General features: G+C 44.8%; 1 protein-coding gene across 5 annotated transcripts in view; it reads right to left on the bottom strand.

Moving 5' to 3' along the window:
- RIMBP2 (RIMS binding protein 2) overlaps positions 1-20,029 on the bottom strand; it is a 260,412-nt gene that overhangs the window by 108,967 nt on the left and 131,416 nt on the right. Inside the window, exon 1 of one of the 5 annotated variants that reach the window (XM_083589688.1) lies at positions 2,049-2,165. The exons of 3 other annotated variants lie outside the window; for them this stretch is intronic. The gene's annotated coding sequence lies outside the window, so the exon portion shown is untranslated. Of the gene's footprint in view, positions 1-2,048; positions 2,166-20,029 lie in introns of those variants that run through there. One more of the 5 variants, XM_083589687.1, reaches the window with a different exon arrangement.

The raw sequence follows: 20,029 nt of genomic DNA, 5'->3' as shown, positions 1-20,029 counted from the left end.
ATCATCATCATCATCATCAAACCTTTTATTGGCATCACATACAAACATCCAAAACAAATCAATACAGAATTACCACTTCCCCAGTGGCACAAAACATTTGCTAAAAGAAAGGAGGCAGAGCAGTCTATCGTCACATCTCTAGGTCTCCAGGGAGATCAGGTAAAATTAGCACCTGTTTCTCCACCCACTTTTGCCTCCGGCCTCATCCACCTCTCTGGCCCCTGGAAAGTTGCCCAGGAGGGAATGTGGCCCTTTGGCTGGAGAAGATGGCGGGGCGGGGGGAGGAATCCTACCTAAGCATTCTCTGAAATATTCCCAAGGCCATGCTGCCCTTTCTGGTCCACTTAATTCCCTGGTTGAGCTTTACCACCTGCAGGCCCTCCAAGTGCCCCTATTTTCCAGGGACAGCCCTGGATTTACAGAAGCCATCCCAGTTTCTGATTTGATCCCAGAATGTCCCACTTTTCCTTAGGACTTCCCTATTTTCTCTCCCCCCCCCCTTTTTGTGTCTTTTAAATCCTTTATTGTCCGTCTTCCAGTGGCGTAACGTGGGGGGTGCAGGGGGGGCCGGCCGCACTGGGCGCAACATCTGGGGTTAGGGCAAATGCATGGGTTAGGGGGCGCAAATCCACAGGTTAGGGGGCGCAAATCCATGGGTTAGGGGGCGCAAATTACTTGCCTTGCCCTGGGTGCTGACAACCCACGCTATGCCACTGCCGTCTTCTATACATGTACAACAACTAGTCATAATCATTTCCATTAATCCAATAAAGATATCAATAATCACAAAGAATACATACAGTTTTGACTATGTATTTTCTTCATGAACCTATGACTTCCCTTCCTCTCCATATTTCCCGCTTTTTGATAAACATGTTGCATAATTTTTCTTTATTATTTTATAAAAAACTATTTTTTCTATATCCATATCATTTTTCTTCATAAGTATTAGTTACAGAAAGCACTCAAAGGCTACTACTGTATTTAGGTTACAGTTATTTTTCAGATATTTCTTAAAAAGGACATCCCTATTTTCATCGGAGAAATATTGGAGGGTATAGTAATACATCCCTATTTTTATCAGAGAAATGTTGTAGGCTATAGAGTTATCCGACCCCCAGGCCATCTGAAGGCCTGTATAGGGAAGTTTTTAAAAAAATGTTTAATGTTTTATTATGCTGTCATATATGTTGGAGGCCACCCAGAGTGGCCGGGGCAACCCAGTCAAATACAAAATAATAATAATAATAATAATAATAATAATAATAATAATAATAATAATAATAATTACCACCCTATTTCCATCATAAATGTTGGAGGGTGTGCACGTGATGCCCTGTGTCCACTTACAGCCCTTTCAGATGCTTGAGAGAAAAGACAGTAAGATCTTTTCAGAAAAAAAGTTATTTTCCTTTACACCCGCCTCACTGCAGGCTAACAACAATTGACTCTACAGTGCCCCTTGATGACTTTATTCAGCCTTTTGGAAAGCAAACACACACCCCAGTGCACGTCAAGCCTGTGCAATTGGTCACTCCCCACACCAAGCCAGATGCAGCGTTCCAGATGTGTTGGGGTTGTCTGTCATGATAAACTAGACCCTGACCTCAGGGCCCCTGGGATGCAGAACACACCATCCCCACACACAATCCAAATCTGGATCTGGATATGGCAGCCCAAAGTCCCCAGTTTTGGCCTTGATAAAACACAAGTGTCCCCGCGTGACATTTCCTCATTCCTGTATTCACAACCGCACACCTAGGGATGAAATCTCGCAGTTTGCCCTTTCATTAATGAGCAAGCTGTGAGGACCCAGGCTAATATTTTATTAATCAAAGATCTTTTAAAACATCAAGGCATAAAGGTTATTTTAAAAACACACACACACACGGATAACTTCATTGATCACTTTACTTTTCTTCAGCAAGGCCACCCTGTCCTCCAATTTATTTTAAAACGGCATTTTAAAGAAGAAGAAGAAGAAGAAGAAGAAGAAGAAGAAGAAGAAGAAGAAGAAGAAGAAGAAGAAGACGCCTCCCAAAACTTACCAAGATGATGCAGCTGCCGAATGCACAGGGAAGTCTCCATTCCTGATATGAAGCTCACAACATTAACCAGCTCTCTTTCTCCAATCACTCTCGGCATGAAAGCAGCCCCACCTCCGTGCATCCCCCATCGCCTGCCCCATTAAAAAGGCACCCAAGTGTCAGAGTGCCACCCGCCTGCCCCGCTGCTCCTCCTCCTCCTGCTGAGTTGTCTGCATGTTGTTAAATTAAAATTAATCTTCCTTGCTGGCTGGTGCTGACCTTTGCAGCGAGCGCCTGGAAACAGAACATCACTCCCCTGGGGGTTGAGCGGAGAGATGGGGCCTTGGAGAGAGAGCAACACCTCTTGAGTCGCTGTGCCAGTCCAAGCAGGATGTCCAGCGCGCACGCACACACACATTTCTTAAAAGTGAAAAGCTCCCAAGGCACTGTGCTGCCTCAAGTGGGTGCATTTCACACAATCCAACGAGCGATCAAATGTTGACTTGAGAGAGATTTGAACTGGAAACCATCTAGAGGCCTGATCTGAAAAGGATCCACCCAGACCCTGCCAGTGCCAGATTGTTCAAGACCTCATCTATGGGTGACTATGTAGGGCATGGGTAGGCAAACTAAGGCCTGGGGACCGGATCCGGCCCAGTCACCTTCTAAATCCAGCCCATGGACAGTCTGGGAATCAGCATGTTTTTACATGAGTAGAATGTGTCCTTTTACAGTCGTACCTCGGGTTACAGACGCTTCAGGTTGTGTTTTTTTGGGTTTCGGACCCGCCGAAACCCAGAAGTACTGGAACAGGTTACTTCCGGGGGTCACACATGTGCAGAAGTGCGAAATTGAGCTTTGCGCATGCGCAGAAGCGCCAAATCGCAACCTGCGCGTGCGCAGACGCGCCGCTGCAGGTTGTGAACACTGCAGGTTGCGAACATGCATCCCGCATGGTTCACATTCGCAACCCGAGCATCCACTATATTTAAAATGCATCTCTGGGTTATTTGTGGGGCCTGCCTGGTGTTTTTACATGAATAGAACGTGTGCTGTTATTTAAAATGCATCTCTGAGTTATTTGTGGGGCATAAAAATTCATTCATATTTTTCCCCAAAAATATAATCGGGCCCTCCACAAGGTCTGAGGGACAGTGGACCGGCCCCCTGCTGAAAAGGTTTGCTGACCCCTGGTGTAGGGATACCACACCACATGTTTGTGTACCTTAAAGGTAAAGGGACCCCTGACCATTAGATCCAGTTGTGACCGTCTCTGGGGTTGTGGCGTTCATCTCGCTTTATCGGCCGAGGGAGCTGGCGTACAGCTTCCAGGTCATGTGGCCAGCAGGACTAAGCCGCTTCTGGCGAACCAGAGCAGTGCACGGAAACGCCACTTACCTTCCCACCGAAGCGGTACCTATTTATCTACTTGCACTTTGATGTGCTTTCGAACTGCTAGGTTGGCAGGAGCTGGGACCGAGCAACGGGAGCTCACCCCGTCGCGGGGATTCGAACCGCCGACCTTCTGATTGGCAAATCCTAGGCTCTGTGGTTTAACCACAACGCCACCTGCGTCCTTGTGTACCTTACATGTACTAAAATTATCCCTGGTGCTTGACAGGATGATGAGCTTACTGGTCTGATCCTTTGTGGGGGTGGGTTTAGATCTGTGGGAGTCTGCAGGATCCAGGGTGGCCCACTAGGTTTTTCCAGCTCTGACCAGGCTCAGGTCTTGATTTATGAGGTCCAATCAGACTGAACTCTCTGGTCCAGGAGTGAAGTTAGTCATTAGGATTGCAAAGCTAACAAGGCTCCACTGAGGGCTCATCCGCACTATGCATTTAAAGTGTATCATCCCTCTTTAAACAGTTATTTGGGATATACAGAAGAAGAAGAAAAAAGGGTAAATTCGTGGAACTGCTGAAAGATGGGAACTCGAGGTTTGATGTGTGATAATTGTTTAAATTCTTTTTTTTAATTGTCGAAATGTTTATTTGTTATAAATGAAAATTATAAACAAACTATATATGCATGTCTTTAAACAGTCATGGCTTGTCCCTAAGAATCTGAGGAAGCGTAGTTTACTAATGGTGCTGGGCGTTGTTTGGAGACCCTGAGTCCCCTCACAGAGCTGCAATTCCCAGAGACTGATGGAAAGAGAGATTGACTATTAAACCACCCTGAGAATTTGCAAGAGAGACGTGGTGGCTATATAAGGCAGGCTTTGGAATAACCTGGTCCTGAGGTGTATAGGGCGTTTTATGTTAGTGCAAACCCCTTAAATTTGGCCTGGTAGCAGAGTACTTTAAATTACAAATGTCACCTTGCAATAGGGATCCTCTCTTGAACAATATCCCCTTTGAATACGGTGCCTGTGGTTTACGACCAGGAACATGTCTCACCACAAAAGAATACATTTTTATTTTATTGAGAACTGGTTTTTCTCCTGTGCAGATTTAAGTGATCCGATCAACCAATTTGTCAACAAAACTCTTACTCAGCTAATAATGCTTCAACTGATGAGTGACCAGCGTAAGTCTTTGCTAATAGAATTCCACTCTGTTTTACCAAAATGATATTCTTCATATACTGAATTAAAGATCAAAAGGAATAATAAATTCCAGTGTTGTCTCTATCTGGCTTTCATGGAGGCAATAACAAAATTATTTAGCACTTGACTGTGTTTCTTCTGTATCGGAGACTGTCAAGTCAAGTTTCCAGACTGGATGCCCTGTTGACATTCTCTAACAGCCTTCTCCGATTTAATTGCAAGGACAAAAACAAATGGGTAATGAAAAAACGCCCAGAGAAAAGTCTGTCAGGTGTTAATCGTTTAAAAATAAAATAAAGCCATCAGCTTCAAGTGATTAAGGGTGAAAAGATTGATCAGGCAACTCTTTTCCACAGCATCCTAATCTAATAGCATCATTGTCACCAATGGAAAGCCAAGTGAAATCACTCCACCTCGTTTCAGGCATCTGTGATTGAATGTCTCATGTCAAGGATCAGACCCACAACAGTCTTGTGAGGTAGGTAGGTAGGCTGAGCCGGGATGTGGTAAATCTGGGAGCTCAAAGTGGGCTCCTGATTCCTCCTTTGCTGAAACAAATGGTGCTCACAACCATCTATCAACCAATCACTGCTGGGAGCACACTTACAAAGCCAAAAATATTACAGATACGAAAATGATGTATTGTGACATGTTTTGCTTAGATTGGTGACCATAAGAAAAATGTATTTCATATCAATAACAATTAAATTTATAGAAATTTATAGGAAGGGGGAGGGGAAATTAAAATATGTACTTAATGCATACCAGACTACTGTACTGTACACTGTGGGTACCATTCTACGACATGTCTCATTAAATCACACCAGACTGCAAAAAATTATCACATTTCTTTTGGCCTCTTGCTACTTTTAATTTTTGTGTCAGTTTGTCCAATAATGCTCTTTGCAAAATTGCATTATACTATTGGTCCTTAAATAATCATTGTAATGATTTCTATGTCCTGGCGTGGGCTGTTTCTTGCTGCTTTAGTTGGTTTTTTTCTGGTTTTGGTTTTAGATTATTTTTGTAGCTATGCAAACCTTGGGGTTCCCCTGGGCCACGCTGTTGACCCCTTCTTGCTCCCAGGGCTCCCATTTCCCTCAGTGCTCACCACCTGAGTTTGCTAATAGGGAGAGTGATAGGTAGACCATCACTGACAGACCTATCCTTCTCCATGCATTAGTATAAAAGTAAAGGTAAAGGAACCCCTGACCATTAGGTCCAGTCATGACTGACTCTGGGGTTGTAGCGCTCATCTCGCTTTATTGGCCAAGGGAGCCGGCGTACAGCTTTCGGGTCATGTGGCCAGGATAACTAAGCCGCTTCTGGCAAACCAGAGCAGCGCACGGAAACACCGTTTACCTTCCCGCTGGAGCGGTACCTATTTATCTACTTGCACTTTGATGTGCTTTCGAACTGCTAGGTTGGCAGGAGCAGGGACCGAGCAACGGGAAATCACCCCGCCGACCTTCTGATCAGCAAGTCCTAGGCTCTGTGGTTTAACCCACAGCGCCACCGGCATCCCATGCATTAGTATAATCCCCTTTTAAAGTCATTTAAGCCACACAGCCCTTGCCGCAAACTTACAGCGATGAGTTCCATAAGTTAATTATGGAACTGGAATTGCTGGGACCGGCCACAGCTTCTTTTGAAGTAAATGCTCAGTGGGAAATTCAGGCTGGCCATGCCAGACAGGCTATTTAATTCACAGCGGCAACTTGTGCCTGCACCATGGCAATGTCCTGGCAGACCCTGCAGCTGACCAGAGGCTCCCTGTCTAACTGGCTGTCTTCCCTGACCGCATCAGCACAAGACATTTAAAGCAGAAGAATGGCACAATAAACAGGCATGGCTTTCCCCCACAAAGAATCCTGGGACCTGTAGTTTTTAGAGGTTCTGGGAATTGCTGCTATTCCCATCTCAGAACTACAGTTCCCAGATTTTCCAGGGAAGAGAAATTGATTGTTACACCACTCTGGAAACTGTAGCTCTGTGAGGGCAATATGGGTCTTTGGGGATTCAGAACATGGCTGTTTAAAGTGGTTAAGTGCTGTTTTCTACCTGCTTCTGTTCCTGGCTACTGGCGCCTGCTGCCATTTCATGCCCACGTATGCTTAGCAAAGTCACAGAGGGCCTTCTCCCATGGTTTTGTACCTGTTAAAAAAGGTAAAGGACCCCTGACAGTTAAGTCCAGTCGCAGATGACTCTGTGGTCAGCATGACTAAGCCGCTTCTGGCGAAACCAGAGCAACACACGGGGACACTATATACCTTCCCGCTGGAGCGGTACCTATTTATCTACTTGCACTTTGACGTGCTTTCGAACTGTTAGGTTGGCAGGAGCTGGGACAGAGCAATGGGAGCTCACCCCATCATGGGGATTCGAACCGCCAACCTTCTGATCGGCAAGCCCAAGAGGCTCACTGGTTTAGACCACAGTGCCACCCGCATCCCTTCTACCTGTTAGGAATGGCCAACCCTGTCTAAGGTCGCTATGAGATGAAATGCAAAGTAACCAATGGTAGTTTTGATCTATGCATATATGCTCATTCTAAAAAGGAAAGTGCCAAATACGAGTGTAAAAGAGTCAGGTTTTTAATGAGAAGTTATAATGAGTCTGAATGTACAGTTAACACAGAGAAGGAGACAGCTGCTACACACTAAAATTGCATAACATCCCTGACAACACCCCTGCCCCTTTTATCACACCTTTTTGAAGACAAGACAGAAATGACTAGCCATTTGGAGGAGTGAATAAACTACAAATAGTATCCAGCATCATATTTTATAATTTATTTTACTGTGCTCATGTTCCATTTTTCTTGTTTGCAAGGCTCCCAATTGTTTTCGTGCATGGAACACATGTCTCTCCCCCCCCCCCCAATAAATAAGTATATCTGGTTGGTGATCTGCTTTAAGTTTTTATGTGGTTTTTTATTATGTGTGTGTGATACACACATACTTTGACATTTTAAGGAATTTGTAGTACACAAGTATTTTATAAATAAAATTAACATACACGAAGCTGCCTTATACAATGTCAGTCAGACCAATGGTCCATTAACTCCATTAACTGACTACAATGACTGGCTGCAGCTTTCCACAATCTCAGACACGAGTCATAGATTCACAGAACCATGCAATGCAGGAATCTTAGCTAAAGCATCCATGACAGATGGCAACCCAAGCTCTGCTTGAAAACCTCCAAGGAAGGAGAGTCCACAACCTCCCAAAAGGGAGTCAGTCCACTGTTGAACAGCTCTTACTATCCGAAAGTTCTTCCTGATGCTGAGTGGAACCTCCTTTCTTATAACCTAAAGCCATTGGTTCAGTCCTACCCTCCAGGATGAGAAAACAAGCTTGCTCCATCTCCCAAGGGACAGCCCTTGGGATATTAGAAGATGGCTACCATACTCCTCTCAGCCTCCTCTTTTCCAGGCTTGTTGTTGTTGTTTAGTCGTTTAGTCGTGTCCGACTCTTCATGACCCCATGGACCAGAGCACGCCAGGCACTCCTGTCTTCCACTGCCTCCCGCAGTTTGGTCAAACTCATGCTGGTAGCTTCAAGAACACTGTCCAACCATCTTGTCCTCTGTCGTCCCCTTCTCCTTGTGTCCTCCATCTTTCCCAACATCAGGGTCTTTTACAGGGAGTCTTCTCTTCTCACGCGGTGGCCAAAGTATTGGAGTCTCAGCTTCAGGATCTGTCCTTCCAGTGAGCACTCAGGGCTGATTTCCTTCAGAATGGATAGGTTTGATCTTCTTGCAGTCCATGGGACTCCAGAGTCTCCTCCAGCACCATAATTCAAAAGCATCAATTCTTCGGCGATCAGCCTTCTTTATGGTCCAGCTCTCACTTCCATACATCAGGCTAAACATACCCAACTTCCTCAACCATTCCTCACAAGGCTTAGTTTCCAGCTTGTCAATATCCTTCTAAAAATGTGGTGCCCAGAACTGGAGACAGGACTCCAGGTCTGGCCAAAATGCTGGGGACTCCGCCACTATACTGTGGCCCTTCCCTAACCAAGGTCCAGATCAGGTTCTGACGTGCTTAGGTTCTGACCAGTCAAAAATATCACAGACCTCAGAGCACAGAAAAAGCTGGCCAATGGTCCAATGGCAGATATGGGGTGAGGAACCTGTGGCCTTTCATCCTTGTCCATTGGCCGTGCTGGCTGGGCTTGATGGGAGTTTTAAGTCCAGCAACATCTGAAGGGCTGCAGTTTCCCCATTCATGTCATAAAGACCGACTGAATGCCATAACATCTACTCCTAATTAGGTGTTTCAACCAAGAACCTTGTTTCTAATGAGGAGTGACACATGAATGAGAGAGAAGAAACTTCTTTCCTTTCCCTTTCCTCCCCACACCCAAGCAAGCAAAAGGAGGAGGGGGGATGCTGTGCAATCAAAGTGTCTGTCACACTAATCGGTACGTTTACACTTAAAATGTGATTTCTCTCTCTCTCTCCAGACTTTCCCTGATGCCACACTGCTATTTAAAGCATTTTTATTCCCTCTGGTGCCGAACCAACTCCTGCCTTTGATATAAATGTTTTGACAAGAATGCACTTTTATGAGAAGAGTTTTGAAGGTCCTTGTGGTAAATGATATCCGTGTGCAAGCAGGAGAGCGGGGAGCAGAAAGCGGCTTCTCCGCAACCTCTGCTTTCAGTTTGAATGCATGCTCCCCACCTTCTCTCTCTCTCTTTTTTTTAAAAAAGAAATTTGCACGGCCTTGGTAAAGCAAGTGGACAGCATTTACAACCTGCTAGGATGTACTTAAGGGACATGGGTGGCGCTGTGGGTTAAATCACAGAGCCTAGGACTTGCTGATCAGAAGGTCGGCGGTTCAAATCCCCGCGACAGGGTGAGCTCCCGTTGCTCGGTCCCAGCTCCTGCCAACCTAGCAGTTTGAAAGCACATCAAAGTGCAAGTAGATAAATAGGTACCACTCCAGCGGGAAGGTAAACGGCGTTTCCGTGCGCTGCTCTGGTTCGCCAGAAGCGGCTTAGTCATGCTGGTTACATGACCCGGAAGCTGTACGCCGGCTCCCTCGGCCAATAAAGCGAGATGAGCGCCGCAACCCTAGAGTCAGTCACGACTGGACCTAATGGTCAGGGGTCCCTTTACCTTTACCTTAGGATGTGCTTTGGGAGGACATCATAAAGGAGGCAGAACCAAGTGCACCCTTCTGTTGGCCCCATCTCAGAAAGGATACCAACCGAGATGGGGAAAGGGTCAGAAAAATGGCAACCAAAATTATCAAGGGATGGGAATTCTGTTCTAGCTGCTCAGGGATGGGGACTGAGTGCCAGGATCCTCAACAGCCCCCTACCCACAGGAAGAGGTGAGCATCTGTTTTGCCCAGCTCCTAGGTGTCTGGGTGCTATGGCCAAATGTCTGACTGGACAACTTCTCTGCTGCTTTCAGCAGCTTTGCCACCCTGTAGATAACCACATAACTTTGCTTTCAGTGTCAAAAAGCAGACAGAAACAGAAAGGGACGAGGAACCCAAGAAAACGTTTCGCTGAGCTTACGTGATTGCTGATCCATTGCTATTTGATGTACCTGTGGGGACAATTTATTTGCTGCTGAAGAATTATCATTGAAACAGGTTATTATCCTGGAAGAACTGTTCTGTCATCTGCTGCTGTGCTTGGAGTACCTTATTGCTACGTTCAGAATCCCTATCACCGCACATTTGCAGGATATTGCCTGCTGAAAGACATTTTGCCTCCATCTCAGTGTTCTTTAATAGTGACTGAGCAGGCCTCCTACTTCTGTTTATGGAACATTTATTTGACTCCTATTATTTGTGACTCCATGCACGTACCACGTGTTTTCTGTTTATGAATTGTGATACAATATAATGTTATAAATATTTTGTCAGTACATTATTAGCCGCATGTTGCTTTTGGTTGTTCAGAGCTTAGGGGTGTCAGCGGAACATTTGTGGGAGTTCTGGTGCGACATATGAACCTCTGCCATCCATGTTCCATGTTGCATGCCAGGTTTTTCTTCCATGCCCTGAGGGAACCTAATAGTGTCCTTTTCTCTCACTAATGCTTGCTCTCCCTAGATAAATATGAAATTGAATTTGATAGAAAACAGCATTACAGTTCCTCTTTTGCATCTCTCTTATGTAATCTTTGAGTATTGTTCCACTTAATGGGGAGAACAGTTAGTTTCTGATTCCGTTTACTGCTGTCTCCTCTAGGGGATTTATCTTGCTCTGGGGAATTCTACAAGTCTTTATTGATTAATATATATATTCTTTAGCATACTTAAGGAAAGGAAGACTGAGAAGTAATGCATGTAACCAAACAGTTGAAATTCAGCCCCTAAGGACTGGGACATAAACACCAGTTCCCAGCCTCTTTATTCTCCCTAAAACTCAGCCATTTCAGATAGAGGGAGAAGGAGGAGGAAATAATTGTGGTTAGATTTGCTGACATGTTTTACTCATCAGCTCTTTCTCAACATGGCCTACGCTAACAATGCTGCAGATAATGACTGCAAAACATACTGCGCTCATTTAAGGGAACATCTGTATGCAACTTGGCTAATGTGGCCTGATGTCTTCTGAAAACACGAGCAGCATCTAAAGGATGTTCTCAGGTGCATGTTTATGCCAAACTAGACATGATTTTAATGCATATTTGCATTTAATATGTAGGTTTTTAGGGGAGGGAAATGCAAACTGTATTAGCCAAGAGGGGAGGGTGATAATTAATGGGAGCAGATAAGGCACGGTGAAAGAATTTAACATTTTCCTTCCAGCTGTGGGCTTGAGAAAACTCCTTTCTCTAAAGCTAGCTTTTGCATTGGGAATAAATCCCTCGTTGGAGCCAATCCCATTAATTTCCGAGATGATGACATTTGGGTTTGTTGTTGTTGTAGTTGCTGTTTTAAAATAACCCATTGCACATGAGATGCACACATGCGTTTAAACCAAGATAGATGATAGAAACTTTATTTGCATTAGCCACTAGCCATAGCAGTAAGATAAAATATTCTGGGGATTGAGCTAAACAGTTAGCTATACAAAATACGTTCTGGTGGTTTACATCAATACAAATGACAGCATTTAAGCAAATTGTGTCCTCCAAATCATGGAGAGCCACGCATTGTGGTGAGATCACCAAACTGCCTTCTTGTTGCCGGGATGGGCCCGTTTGGATGACCTCCGCACCTCATTGGTCGCTCCTTTGTTACTGGGGAAAATTTTCTGTAGGTTGGGGTTTGATTGGCAACTAAGGGGCTATTTAAGGGGCTGCACAAGGCAAAGTACTTTCTCTTTCGCATCACGCAGCGGATCTCCCGCCCTCCCTCCCTATAATTTAAGGTTGTGTTTTTAACCTTGCTGTGCCTGTCTAGGGGTCCTCTGTTTTTGGAGCAGGGGCCCGGTAGGAATTTTACCATTTGGCTGATTGGCTGGTGCCATTTGGTTTTTGCCTACTGTGTAGCAAATCGTCACAACTTTGTAAGGTTGGCGGCTAGGCATTGGTTCATTCTTTGGTGGAGGGGATTATGGATTGGCTGTGCCTGCCCTCATTTGCTGTTGTTGCTGCTGCTAGGGAATTCCGTGAAAGGAATCCAGGGGCTCGATTTGCTCTGTCCGATCCCCTCTCAGGGGTAGGGCCATGCCAGAGTTCCTGGGAGCATCTGGGGTGAACTAAGAGATGGAAATCTGCCTCTGTGCTCCCCCAGTATGTTTTCCCTTACTGACCTCTGGAGGTTCCAGTTGTCAGTCCTGTTCCTGCCACCGTGCAGGTTCAGGTAGTCCGAACCAATGCCTAAGCAACCACTCACATGTTGTAATCAATGAAGTTGTGGCCAAATTAACGCCAAAAAATCTTAAACAAATATTCTGTGTCCTGTGTGGTTTATTTTGGAGGGGGTTTGGGGGTCTTCACACGCAGAGTGTACCTTGGTCCTCAAAGGCAGAGACATCACAGGCATGAGCCAATCAGTGCCTTCCACAGCTGTCCCTCCCTCCCTCCCTCCCCCAATCTTAATTCCAACAAAACTACTGGAAACTTGCAGTACCAGAGTTTTCCCTGGAACACAAAATGAAATGTGTATCTGAAATGTAATGGGACTGTTCTGAAACTGGCTCTGCTGCTTTTAAATCTTCACGTCTGTCTTACAAGAATGAGCTGTTAATTTGAAAATGAACTTGCACTGTAAGCCAAAACAAGTAGGAGGAAAATCATATTTTGCTTCCTTTGAAATTCTTCCGGAAAAATCTGCTGTTGTTTCATTTCGGCAACCCTGCTCACGCTTCTGATCTTCCCGAAGGGTAAACAGGGAGAGAATGTCAGCTTAATCCATTTCTTATCATGGGTTTGGGGTCCATGGAGCTATGCACAACTTTTGTTTGAAAGGGAGGCGAACAGCCACTTTCTGTGCCATATAGACGGGGGAAAAGACTCCGGAGAACATCTGCTTTGAATACAGAAGGTCTCTGGTTCAATGCCCAGCAACTCTAGGTTGGACTGGGAGAGACCCTTGATCCTGACCTGATAATTCTGGAGAATCACATATAGTTTCTAATAACAGAAACTCTGTAAAGTCACATATAGTTTCAAATAATAGAAACCCCGGAAAGTCATGTTCACTTTAGTTATATTGACCAATAACATGCTTGGTACCGGGGGGGGGGGTAGCTTTTGACTCTCTAAATGTTGATGGACTCCAGCTCACTTCATTCCTGACAATTCCTTGGCAATGCTGGTTGGAGTCCAAGAGGCTGCATCTAACCATGTTGTGTAGAGTACTAAGACTCTGCATGCTCTTGTGCAGGGGTCAGCAAACTTTTTCAGCAGGGGGCCAGTCCACTGTCCCTCAGACCTTGTGGGGGGCCGGACTATATTTTGAAAAAAAATAATGAACGAATTCCTTTGCCCCACAAATAACCCAGAGATGCATTTTAAATAAAAGCACACATTCTACTCATGTAAAAATACAGTGGTATCTCAGGTTACATACGCTTCAGGTTACATACGCTTCAGGTTACAGACTCCGCTAACCCAGAAATAGTGCTTCAGGTTAAGAACTTTGCTTCAGGATGAGAACAGAAATCGTGCTCCAGTGGCGCGGCGGCAGCAGGAGGCCCAATTAGCTAAAGTGGTGCTTCAGGTTAAGAACAGTTTCAGGTTAAGTACAGACCTCCGGAACGAATTAAGTACTTAACCTGAGGTACCACTGTATGCTGATTCCCGGACCATCCGCGGGCTGGATTTAGAAGGCAATTGGGCCGAATCCAGCCCCTGGGCCTTAGTTTGCCTACCCATGCTCTTGTGAATGCTGTCTTCATTTGCAGTTACAGTGGTACCTCGGGTTAAGAACTTAATTCGTTCCGGAGGTCCATTCTTAACCTCAAACCCTTCTTAACCTGAGGTACCACTTTAGCTAATGGGGTTTCCCGCTGCTGCCGCGCCACCAGCATGCAATTTCTGTTCTCATCCTGTGGTAAAGTTCTTAACCCGAGGTACTACTTCCAGGTTAGCCGAGTCTGTAACCTGAGATGTTTGTAACCCAAGGTACCACTGTACACTGTATCATAGGATCATCAAGTTGTAGAGTTAGAACCCAGCGTCATATTTTGTTTATAAAACATTTCAAGTTACTGGGCGCTATGTGACAGGGTTTATTTAAAAAAAAGAAAAAGAACCAAGAAAAGGGAAAAAAGACTCTTGCGTTTAGGCTCACAATCTAAAAATCGTTCCACACAATTGTGGTACAGGAAGTGTTGGCGAGGAATGAGCAGCAGGTGGGCGCAGCGAGATGAAGAAATAAACGAGATTGGCCTCAATCAATTCATTTAAAGTACACCCACCCAAAGAATCCTGGGAACTGTAGTTCACGCCCCCTCACTGAGCTACAATTCCCAGCACCCTTAACAAACAGCCGTTCCCAGAATGCTTTGGGGAGGGTGTTTTAAATGTGCTTTAAATACATGATGCACATGCAGCCTTAGTCTTGACAAACTCCAGATTTTGCATTAGACAGAACTGGGCTTGAAGATCAGTCTGCATTCCAGATGTCAGCCTAACATCCCCTCCTTTTCTTAACAGACCTAGAGTGCTCACAAACTGTAAGTAAACTACTTTTGACTGCAGTTCGGGGTTCACACGATCAAATGCTCCTCCATACCTAAATATCCTTTCATGTACAAAACTAACATGCCAGGGACATGGATTTGTTGTTCAGTGCCTGACTTTTGAACGCTACAAACATATCCAGGCTTACTTGGGAATTTTCCTCACACGATGCAATGGGGCTTACCTCTGAGCAACCATGCATTTAGGATTCTGCTAAAAAAAAATTCTTCCCCACCCACAAGTTTTCTACCTACTATCTACAGCAAAGGTGACCGAGAAGCAAAACTCTTGCAAGGCATGCATATAGAATCAAACATTCTTCTCTTCTGTGCCTGTTTTGCAAAAGAAATAAAATAAAAATAACCTGCTAATTTCCTCTTTATCAATATTAGTGGAATATAAGAATTCATTGGGTTGTGTGTGCCTGTGTATTTATTTCTCTCCACTGGTTTTGCATCAAACAGTTATATTTTGGACTCTGAAAAGAATTCACTGGAGTAGTTCAAAAGGCCAAATATAGCTAGTTCCTAATGCTGCAATAATAATAATCTCTTAAGGGATAGCTCCTAAATTTAGAGAAATGATTGCTATAGAAGCCAGCGAAATAGGCATTAAGAGAAATGGTCCCCTAAGGTGATCCCTTGGCTCAAATGCTCACTTCTACTTCCTTATAGTTGTTAATAATTTGAAAGTTGAATTCCTGTGGTGACGGTGGTGGAAATTGCTTCCTCACTGGCAGCTTTCTCCCTGTTGAAGTGAAACTAATATTTTGCATTTTCTTTGCAAGCATCTTTTGTGTTAAATGTCACAAAAAGAATCAATAGCAGGTCTTGAACAAACATCAGGCTTGGGGGCATGCTGGAGGTCAGTAAATGGAGAGCACTGGGGCTAAATCTGGCCCTTTTGAAAAAAGTTGCCTGGCCCCAGTTACTAATCCGGGATGTAAAAGAAAACAAGGGGAAAGCGGAACTTTGAATGACAAACTGATATTTGATTTCTGGCAAAACTAGTCTCTTCGTCTTCATGGGAGATGGGGTACTTATTTTTGAACGAGATGTTGCTGCAAAGGTCCTAGGTCCACAACAGAAGTAAAGTGTCCTGATCAAGGTAAATAGTACTATTTTATTTTGCCTTGATCAGATACCACCTGGAGCACTGTATCCAGTTCTGGGTATCACAGTTTAGAAAGGATATTTTCAAGCTGGAAGGTGTGCAGAGAAGGGCAGCCAAGATGCTCAAGTGTCTGGAAACCAAGCCTTATGAGGAATGGTTGAGGGAGTTGGGCAATTTAGCCTGGAGAAGAGGAAAATGAAAGGAGAGTTGATAGCAGTCTTAAAATATCTGAAAATGGAGCAATTTTGTTAGCTGTTGCTCCAGAGCATGGGTAGGCAAACTAAGGCCCAGGGGCCGGATCCGGCCCAATCGCCTTCTAAATCCAGCCTGCAGACGGTCCAGGAATCAGCGTGTTTTTACATGAGTAGAATGTGTCCTTTTATTTAAAATGCATCTCTGGGTTATTTTTGGGACATAGGAATAGGTTCATTTTCTTCTTCTTCAAAATATAGTCCAGCCACCCACAAGGTCTGAGGGATAGTGGACTGGCCCTCTGCTGAAAAGGTTTGCTGACCCCTGCTCCAGAGAGTAGTACCTGAACCAGTCGATTCAAATGACAAGAAATGAGATTGTTCCCTGAAAAGAGGGCTTTGATTGTTAAACCACTCTGGAAATTGTAGCTCTGTAAGAAGAACTCCCAGCATACTATGGTTCCCTGGAAAGCCATGGCTTTGAGGGGAAGCCATGGCTGTTATAAACTGGTATAAGATAAAGGGTAAAGGGACCCCTGACCATTAGGTCCAGTCGTGGCCGACTCTGGGGTTGCAGCACTCATCTTGCTTTATTGGCCGAGGGAGCCGGTGTACAGCTTCCGGGTCATGTGGCCAGCATGACTAAGCCGCTTCTGGTGAACCAGAGCAGTGCATGGAAACGCCATTTACCTTCCTGCCAAAGCGGTACCTATTTATCTACTTGCACTTTGACGTGCTTTCGAACTGCTAGGTTGGCAGGAGCTGGGACAGAGCAACGGGAGCTCACCCCGTCGCAGGGATTCGAACTGCCGACCTTCTGATCGGCAAGTCCTAGGCTCTGTGGTTTAGACCACAGTACCACCCGTGTCCCTTCATAAACCGGTATAATACTCCTTTAAATGTACAGCAAAGATGGGACCTATATTGCCACAGAAGAGGCCAACACCTCCTAAGGCAGTCTGTTCCTTTGTTGATCAGTTCTTATCATTTTGGAATACTTTGTGCTGGTCCCAGTTCTGCTGTCTGGAACAGCAGAGAATGCATTTACCCCATTGTCTGCATGATGTATGAAGAGATCTGAAGATGGCTATCGTGTCCCATTTTGATCTTCTCTTCTCCAGACTCTTCTCCCACACTCTTCCAGTGTCTCAGGTTTCCCCAGCCCTTTATGACAAGGATGGGAACCTGTGGCCATTCAGATGCTGTTGGACTCCAACACCCATAAGGACAAGCCAGCATGGCCAATGGGCAGGGATGATGGGATTTGTAGTCCAACAATGCATGGAAAGCCACAAGTTTCCCATCCTTGCTTTAACAGGTAATAGGATAGAATCTGTGAGCGTAAAGTTGGGGCAGTGAACATGCTTACCCTCTGGATGTTGTGGACTCCAAATCAGATCACCCCTGACCATGCTGGGTGACCCGGAAACTACAACTAATCCAGAATGCGGCAGCTAGACTGGTGACTGGGAGCGGCCGCTGCGACCATATAACACCGGTCTTGAAAGACCTACATTGGCTCCCAGTACGTTTCCGAGCACAATTCAAAGTGGTGGTGCTGACCTTTAAAGCCCTAAACGGCCTCGGTCCAGTATACCTGAAGGAGCGTCTCCACTTCCATCATTCTGCCCAGACACTGAGGTCCAGTGCCGAGGGCCTTCTGGCGGTTCCCTCAATGTGAGAAGCCAAGCTACAGGGAACCAGGCAGAGGGCCTTCTCGGTAGTGGCACCCCCCCCCCCGTGGAACGCCCTCCCATCAGATGGCAAAGAGAAAAATATCTACCAAACTTTTAGAAGACATCTAAAGGCAGCCCTGTTTAGGGAGGCTTTTAATGTTTAATATGTTACTGTGTTTTAGTGTTTGCTGGAAGTCGCCCAGAGTGTCTGGGGAAACCCAGCCAGATGGGCGGGGTATAAATAATAAATTATTATTATTATATTATATGGGTGCTGCTGATGGGAACTGCAGTCCAAAACACCTGCAAGGTACCATCTACTATCAGTGATTGGGGGCGGGGGAAGCTCTGCACTACTTCTAACATAGATATTTTATGAAAAGTGATGGCAATCCCCGATGTGAAGAAGTTGTTCACTTCAGTTGGTTTCCCCTCCTCTTCCTTCATCATGGAATTTCATAGCTAATCGTGATGGACATAGAAAGGCAAATAACCAACAATGAGGAGAAGAATCCATAAAACAGATTAAATTAAGCCCCGTCATAAATGATAAGGCTTTCTTGTTAGACAGCCTGGCAAGACATTGTGAATGTAGGATGTCATGCTGAAAACCGTGCCAATTGAACAGATTAGAAAAGTGTCAGTCTCCCTAGCCTTTCATACAAACAACACGTCTTTCTCTCCAGAAAGCAATTCCCAGCTGACTTGACAACTCAGCTTCCCTCCGTTACCCAAGGTGGAGCAAGATCTTTCCACCACAAGACAATTTAAAACTCGCACATGAAAACGAGGACCACCACAGCCAACCACAAATGAACAACCACACCCTAGGCCGACCCCACCCTCTCTCACCACCAAAGGAACACAAGTGAACAGCAGAGAACCTGCACAAGCAACGCTGACACCAAACCCTACATATATGAAGTAAAATAGAAACATCGCCACCAGACCCCAATCCCACCCATCTTTCCCCCTTTTCTTCCTAATGTCTCAACAAATGAAACTGATTTGTTAAAATGTTACATGGAGGAGAAAATATACGAGAGATAGACATTGTGCACACTTTTGTAAATCAAGAAAATCTTTAATAATAATAATAATAATAAATCAGGCTGCTAAAACAACTGACAACCGACAACAAACCTCCTCTCTGCGCTCTCTGCCCTTCTCATTTCAAAAGCACAGACTGCTGATGAATAGGAAAAATGGAGAAGAGAAAGCATACCCTCCTTTTCCCCCCAAAGTATTTGTTCCTCTCATTATCTGATCAGCACACAGCACTCATGGTAGTAACCCTGGGGCCAAATCATTGGGTTATTACGCCTGCCAAGAGTTCAGCATGGTAACCAAGGAAAACTCTTTTATCTGCCAATGTTTACAGGCAGCACTGGATTTACACAGAGAGGGGGATTTGCTGGAGAGAACAGCAGCCCGAGAATCAAGGTGCATCTGAAATGCTTGCTTAACTCCACAAGACTGAATCGCTCAGCCTCTCTGCCAGTTGCCAGAGCTGTTGCATGCACACACACACGCACACACACCATTGAGGGCCCGCATTCACAAGCTGCACTGGCATAATGCCCACTGTATAAATTGAATCTCAGCAGCGAGTGCCATGCTCTGTGGCAGTCACACAGGGCTTTGGCCAGGGATTCTGCTGATTGACTGTTTGCACCCCATGGCCCGCAATGTGAAGGCCCAGAGAAAAGCCAGGACAAATGCAAAAAATATGGAGTTTTCAACCTGACTGAAGAAGTTTAATTAACAGAATCATTCCTTGAATATAAACTCAATAAATCAATACCTCAATAAATGAGCATGAGATAACTGACCATTAGCAGAAGGCAACATTTTATTTTTTTAAAAAGAGAGAGTTCATCTTTAATATGTTTCTTTGCAGAACCATTCCTGAATATAATAATGCACTAGTTTCAAGGAGGAGGGGAGACCCCACCGATTAAAAGTTTGCTCCTGCCAATTGCAGTCTCCTCCCTGCTCCAAAACTGCACACACATACAGTGGTACCTTGGTTCTCAAACTTAATCCATTCTGGAAGTCTGTTCCAAAACCAAAGCATTCCAAAAGCAAGGTGTGCTTTCCCATAGAAAGTAATGCAAAATGGATTAACCCGTTCCAGACATTTAAAAACAACCCCTAAAACAGCAACTTAACCTGAATTTTACTATCTAACAAGACCATTGATTCATAAAATGAAAGCAATAAACAATGTACTGTAGCCACACAGCCAATCAATCAGTAGCTGAACTGGGTTCTACACAGCCACAAAAACAAAACAAAAAAGAATCGCAAAAACAAAAACGCAAAATAAATAGCAAAAACAGACACCTTAGCGTAACACTCAAAA

The sequence above is a fragment of the Podarcis filfolensis genome (assembly GCF_964270895.1).
Source record: "Podarcis filfolensis genome assembly, chromosome: 16".
Classification (NCBI taxonomy): Eukaryota; Metazoa; Chordata; class Lepidosauria; order Squamata; family Lacertidae; genus Podarcis; species Podarcis filfolensis.
Note: the sequence above shows the minus strand (reverse complement) of the source record. Positions and strands in the feature narration are given on the sequence as shown.